Source organism: Raphanus sativus, unplaced genomic scaffold (assembly GCF_000801105.2).
Source record: "Raphanus sativus cultivar WK10039 unplaced genomic scaffold, ASM80110v3 Scaffold2911, whole genome shotgun sequence".
Lineage (NCBI taxonomy): Eukaryota > Viridiplantae > Streptophyta > Magnoliopsida > Brassicales > Brassicaceae > Raphanus > Raphanus sativus.
Genome location: NW_026618218.1, coordinates 4,424 through 10,826, shown reverse-complemented (window position 1 = coordinate 10,826; position 6,403 = coordinate 4,424). Strand labels below are relative to the sequence as shown.

Below are 6,403 nucleotides of genomic sequence, written 5' to 3'. Positions count from 1 at the left end.
TAATGTTGATTATTATAGTATGATGCGTCGAAACCCTTTTAAAGGATCTTCTCTAGAACATCCACAAGACCACATCGAGGGTCTAGAGGAATTAATTCCAGGCGAGTATATTCGTTGCAGACTTTTTCCATTTTCATTAGAAGGGGGAGCCTTAAGATGGCTAAACTGTCTACCAAGAGGATCCCTGACTAGCTGGAAAGAGATTAGAAATGCTTTCCTTAAGCAATTCTTCGACGATACTCGTTATTGGGAAGTGAGGAGGCGAATCTCTACCTTCCGTCAAGATCCTCAGGAATCATTCAAAAATGCATGGGGAAGATTCAAGAGTTACGAACTCGAATGCCCCCACCATGGTTATCCAGAACCACAATTTCTTAAGATCTTTTACAAAGGTGTTATTCTGAGCTATAAGACAACGCTTGATACAGCAAGCGAAGGGAATTTCGTTACTAGAAATCCTATGGAAGCAAGACGCCTAATCGAAAACATGGCAACAGGAAGATCTTATGAAGAGATGAATGAAGAAAAAGAAAAAGAAAAAGCTATAATCTCAATAGAAAATACTGAGTTAGCCGAGATTAAAAATTCTATAAATTCGCTTCATTCCCTTCTAACAGATCGAACCCCACCTAACCTGTGTCAGTACTACAATAAAACTCCTCCTATATCAGACGATGAGCTCGACTTTATAGAAGAATTAGATGATACTGATCCTCATTCTGTGTTTAACGTCGACAGCTTTACACGAGACTATGAAATCTGTATACAGTCTCGTACTGGAAGAGAAAAGTACAATCTAAAACAGGCTCTTACAGGAAACCGTAAAATGAAATCTGAATTCAACGGGAAAGTAAATAGTGTTTACGGTGAGCTAAATCAGAAGATGGATTCTCTAATTGAACACCTACGGGGAATGGAAGTCAAAATTGCTAACCTTGCGACTACTCTAAAAAAAGAGACAGGTCGTCTTCCTGGAAGGACCGATGCTAACCCTGGAGCAAAACGCCAGGCATATGCTGTGATGTTACGAAGCGGAAAACACCTTGAAACGAATCCCAGAGAAGATGCCAGCAATAAAAAATTCATCGATAACGCGGGAAAAAGCAATTCCAACCCCATAGAACTTCTCGACAATGACTCCGACTCAGGAACATCAGAACAAAGGAAAAACTCTTCAAATAAAAAGAATCAGGGGAAAACTATAGATTTAGACAAAGAGAATCCTGATGCCAAAGTCGAAATCGACCATCTGGATGAACCAAATGTCGATCGATCCTCTGGGAAGGAAAACGATCGACCGTCTAGCGGCACAAGCAATAGCAATACACAATCTACCGGGACTGAACGAGTTTATAGAACTCCTCCCCCATTTCCTCCAAACAAACCACAAACTAAGAAAGCATTGGAACATGCAATCTGCAAAAAGGCTTTCGACAAAATCACTCTCGAGATGTCCCTCAGTGACGCTCTTAAGATAGCCCCCTCGGTGAAAAAGTACGTAAAAGATATGATATCCTCGAGTGGAGAACAATGCGTCATGCTGGTGTCAGAGGAAGTAAGTGCGATGATACAAGGAGAAACTTCAATCAAAAGGTCTGACCCTGGTAGTTTTGTCCTAGATTGTAAGATACAAAACACACGTTTTTCTCGATCTCTATGTGATCTTGGTTCTAGTGTAAACCTCATGCCATACTCTGTGGCAGTTTCACTAGGATATTATAAATTCGTTCCAACGCCTATTACGCTAGTCTTAGCTGATCGTTCTACTAGGGTACCTGAGGGAATCCTCGTAGATGTACCAGTCAAAATTGATGATTGCTTCATACCAGCAGATTTTGTTGTACTCAAGTATAAACAATTGCCGCAAGACCCCCTTATATTAGGTCGGCCCTTTTTGGCTACAGCAGGAGCAATAGTAGATTGTAAAGGAGGAAAGATTAACTTAAATGTCGGAGATATATCAATGAACTTCGACATGGAAAAACTAGTAAAATGTCCTCTGATAGACGATCACGCTTTTTACACAGAAGAAGTTTCTGAGCTGGAGAAAGAATACCTTATGGATATATGTGCTACCAATTCATCAGAAGACACATTCACTCCTGATGAACAAGAAATTCTGAACGTAGATAACAGAACAGAAGATTATGCGAACCTCATGGACGCAAGTATCAGAGATGCAAATGAAGAAAAAGATGATTCTGAAATCATTACGGATCAATTCCTTAGGGAAACTATTGATCGTTCATTTTCTTCATCGACCAAATGGACTAAAGAAAAAGCGCCCAAGGTGGAACTGAAACCACTTCCAGCTGACCTGAAATATGCATTCCTTTGCGATAAATCATACCCTGTCATTGTTAACGCTAATCTCACGAATGGAGAGCTTGCGCTTCTTTTAAACAAGCTGCGTAAGTATCGGAGAGCGATCGGGTATTCTCTCGATGATATTCCCGGAATAGCTCCTGATCTTTGCATGCACCGCATCCACCTCGAAGAAGATGCAAAAACATCTATAGAACAGCAAAGGAGACTCAACCCAAAACTAAAAGAGGTAGTGAAAAAGGAAATAATTAAACTTCTGGATGCTGGAGTTATATATCCTATCTCAGATAGTAAATGGGTAAGCCATGTGCATGTTGTACCAAAGAAAGGTGGGATCACAGTGGTTAAAAACGATAAAGATGAACTTATCCCCACACGCACTGTCACTGGACACCGAATGTGTATTGATTACAGGAAACTGAATGCTGCTACTAGAAAAGACCATTTTTCCTTACCTTTCATCGATCAAATGTTGGAAAGACTGGCCAACCATAAATATTATTGTTTTCTTGATGGATATTCGGGATTCTTCCAGATACCGATACATCCTGAAGATCAGGAAAAGACAACTTTTACTTGTCCTTACGGAACATTTGCATATCGCAGAATGCCATTTGGACTATGTGACGCACCAGCGACTTTCCAACGTTGCATGATGTCGATATTCACAGACATGATCGAGGATTTCATGGAGGTCTTTATGGACGATTTTTCGATTTACGGATCAAATTTAAGGATTGCCTGGACAACTTGTGCAAGGTATTGGAAAGATGCGAAGAAAAGAATCTTGTCCTCAACTGGGAAAAATGCTATTTCATGGTAAACGATGGTATAGTCCTTGGACATAAAGTCTCCGCAGCTGGAATAGAAGTAGACAGAGCTAAAATTGAAGTAATGACTGGTCTACCGGCACCCACAAACGTTAGAGACAAAAGGAGTTTCCTCAGACATGCCGGATTTTACAGACGATTTATACAAGATTTCAGTAAAATTGCTAGACCTCTGAATTATCTTTTGTGCAAAGAAGTTAAATTCGATTTTACACCAGAATGCAAGGAAGCTTTCGAAGCACTAAATAAATCTCTTATAACTGCCCAGTCGTACAACCCCCGGATTGGAATCTCCCTTTCGAGATTATGTGCGATGCGAGTGATTTCGCAGTTGGAGCGGTTCTAGGACAACGAAAAGATAAGAAGCTGCACGCTATATACTATGCGAGTCGCACACTCGACGAAGCGCAACGGAATTACTCTACCACAGAAAAAGAGTTACTAGCAGTGGTTTATGCTTTCGAAAAATTCCGCCAATACTTATTTGGAGCACATGTTATAGTCCACACTAATCATGCTGCCATCAAATATTTAATGCAGAAGAAAGATGCTAAACCAAGACTAATAAGATGGATCTTACTACTCCAAGAGTTCGATATCGAGATCAAAGATAAAAGAGGAGTAGACAACGGTGTCGCTGATCATCTTTCAGGATTCGAATTGAGGAAAAAGTTCCTATAGACGATTTCTTTCCTACAGAGAATATAGCTCTTTTGGACACATCATTCATAGGTCACATATCGCTCATATCTGACGGATTGCTGGACGAATCGAACGGCAAATTGACAACTGACACTACTGATGCAAGATCAATCATATCCATCAGCGACAGAACATCAACAGAACTTATTGACATACCAGTTAAGGTTGCTTGTAATGCTTTGAATCGTAACATATCTGATGTCTCTCTACAAGAAGCAAACGCGATTGGACGGAACATCAAAGATCGCCCTTGGTATGCCGATATAGTCAACTATTTAGCCGCTGATTTTGAACCAGAAAATTTAAAAGGTTATGAAAGAAAGAAATTCTTTCGTGAAGTTCAGAGATACCATTGGGATGAGCCCTATCTCTACAAGCATTGTTCTGATGGCATATATAGAAGATGCGTCTCTGAAGCTGAAATTCCGAACATTATTTACCAATGTCACAGCTCTGATTACGCAAGACATTTCGCCACTTTTAAAACAGTTTCCAAAATTCTCCAAGCAGGATTTTGGTGGCCAACAACATTTCGCGATGTTCATGCTCATATAGCACAATGCGACAGATGTCAGCGGAGAGGAAAAATAAGCAAGAGACATGAGATGGAACAAAAATTTATCTTGGAAGTAGAAGTTTTCGACTGTTGGGGGAATAGATTTTATGGGTCCTTTCCCATCTTCTTACGGCAACAAATATATCCTGGTCGCTGTAGACTACGTCTCAAAATGGGTTGAGGCAGTTGCTTCCCCAACGAATGATGCATCTGTAGTTATCAAACTTCTCAAGAGCATTATCTTCCCAAGATTTGGAGTTCCCAGAATAGTCATTAGTGACGGTGGGTCACACTTCATCAACAAGGTTTTCGACCGATTGCTTGAGAAGAATGGTGTCCACCATCGAGTAGCTACACCCTATCACCCACAAACCAGTGGACAAGTGGAAGTTTCGAACCGACAAATCAAAGGAAATCTTGGAGAAGACTGTCCGAATAGACAGGAAAGATTGGTCTCGCAAACTAGACAATGCCTTATGGGCATATCGGACCGCCTATAAAACACCACTGGGAACGACACCCTTTCACTTGCTGTACGGAAAATCATGCCATTTACTAGTTGAACTGGAGCACAAGGCAGCCTGGGCAACCAAATTATTAAATTTTGATATTAAGCCAGCTGTCGAGAGACGACTAATTCAGCTCAACGAGCTCGATGAAATACGACATTTGGCATATGAAAATTCGAAGCTATATAAGGAACGAACAAAAGCTTATCACGATAAGAAAATCATATCTAGACACTTTGAACCGAATGATCAAGTTCTCCTATATAACTCCAGATTAAACCTTTTCCCTGGAAAACTAAAATCTCGTTGGTTAGGACCTTTTACAATCAAGGAAGTAAAACCTTCCGGAGCACTAACGATCGTTAGTGAAGAAGGCGACGAGTTCACAGTAAACGGGCAGCGAGTAAAACATTATTGGGCCAAACCACCAGGTATAAAGCCCCTTCCGCTGCTACCACCCGATGATAACTAAAAACAGTTATCCTAAGTCAAGCTAAAGACTTTAAACTAAGCGCTGAATGGGAGGCAACCCATTTTTCTTTTTATTTTTAATTCATTTTTCATTTAATTTTTCATCCTTATTTTTAATTTTTTTTTCTCATTTTAATTTTTATTTATATTCATATTTATTTTTACTTAATTCATTTAGTTAAAAATTTTAATCCCTAGTTAGTACCATTTTTATTATTTTCAAAGCATTCACTTTCACATATGCATAAAAATTGATCGATATCAACAAGGTTGTATCGATCGACACGGGGATGTCGAGGCAACTTCTCATTTAACTCGACATCCGCCTCTTCTTTCCTTATTTCGCAAACCCTAGCCGAATCCTAAAACTCCCTTTTCTCTCTCGATTCTTGACGATTTCCGTTGAATCTTTGCCCAAAACCACTCGATTTCAAGCCCTCCATCTGTTTTCATTCGCATTTCTCTCATTATCCAAGGTATTGGTCTGAAATTCTCTTTGGATTGAAACCCTAAGGTTTGGGTTTTGAATTGAGAAAATCGGGTCGATTTGGTGCAATTCTAGGGCGTTTTAGATGTTTAAACCGGTTATCTAGGTGCTAGGATAGTTTGTTATGCTCCAATCCTCTCTTTCGATTCGTTTTCGTATGAACTGTTGAAATTGCAGGTTTTGCGAGTCGCTATCGATCGACACAGACTTTGTCCTGTCGGTCGATTCCCGATTCTCTGACGAACACTGATTTGATCAATCGATCGACACACACGAGTGTGCATCGGTCGATATTACTCTCTTTCGCGAACCAATGCTAACTTACTCATTTTACTTTTCTTTTCAGATGAGCACAGATTCGGACACTGAGAGAGAGAGGAGGACGAAGAGGAGGAGTGATCCCGCTGGCCCATCAAACCGCCGACAACCTCGAGTCCCGAGGGACGACGAGAGGCCTCCATGGCCACATGTGGATAAGACCCCCATCACTTACAGGGAGGGTCACGACTTCTCGGATCCAAGG

General features: G+C 40.6%; 1 non-coding gene across 1 annotated transcript; it reads right to left on the bottom strand.

Annotated features, from left to right (window-relative positions):
• Positions 1-250: 250 nt before the first annotated feature.
• Positions 251-357, bottom strand: LOC130506130 (small nucleolar RNA R71). Its single transcript, XR_008941897.1, has one exon. It is a non-coding gene; the product is annotated as a small nucleolar RNA R71 (small nucleolar RNA).
• Between the last annotated feature and the right edge of the window lie 6,046 nt (positions 358-6,403).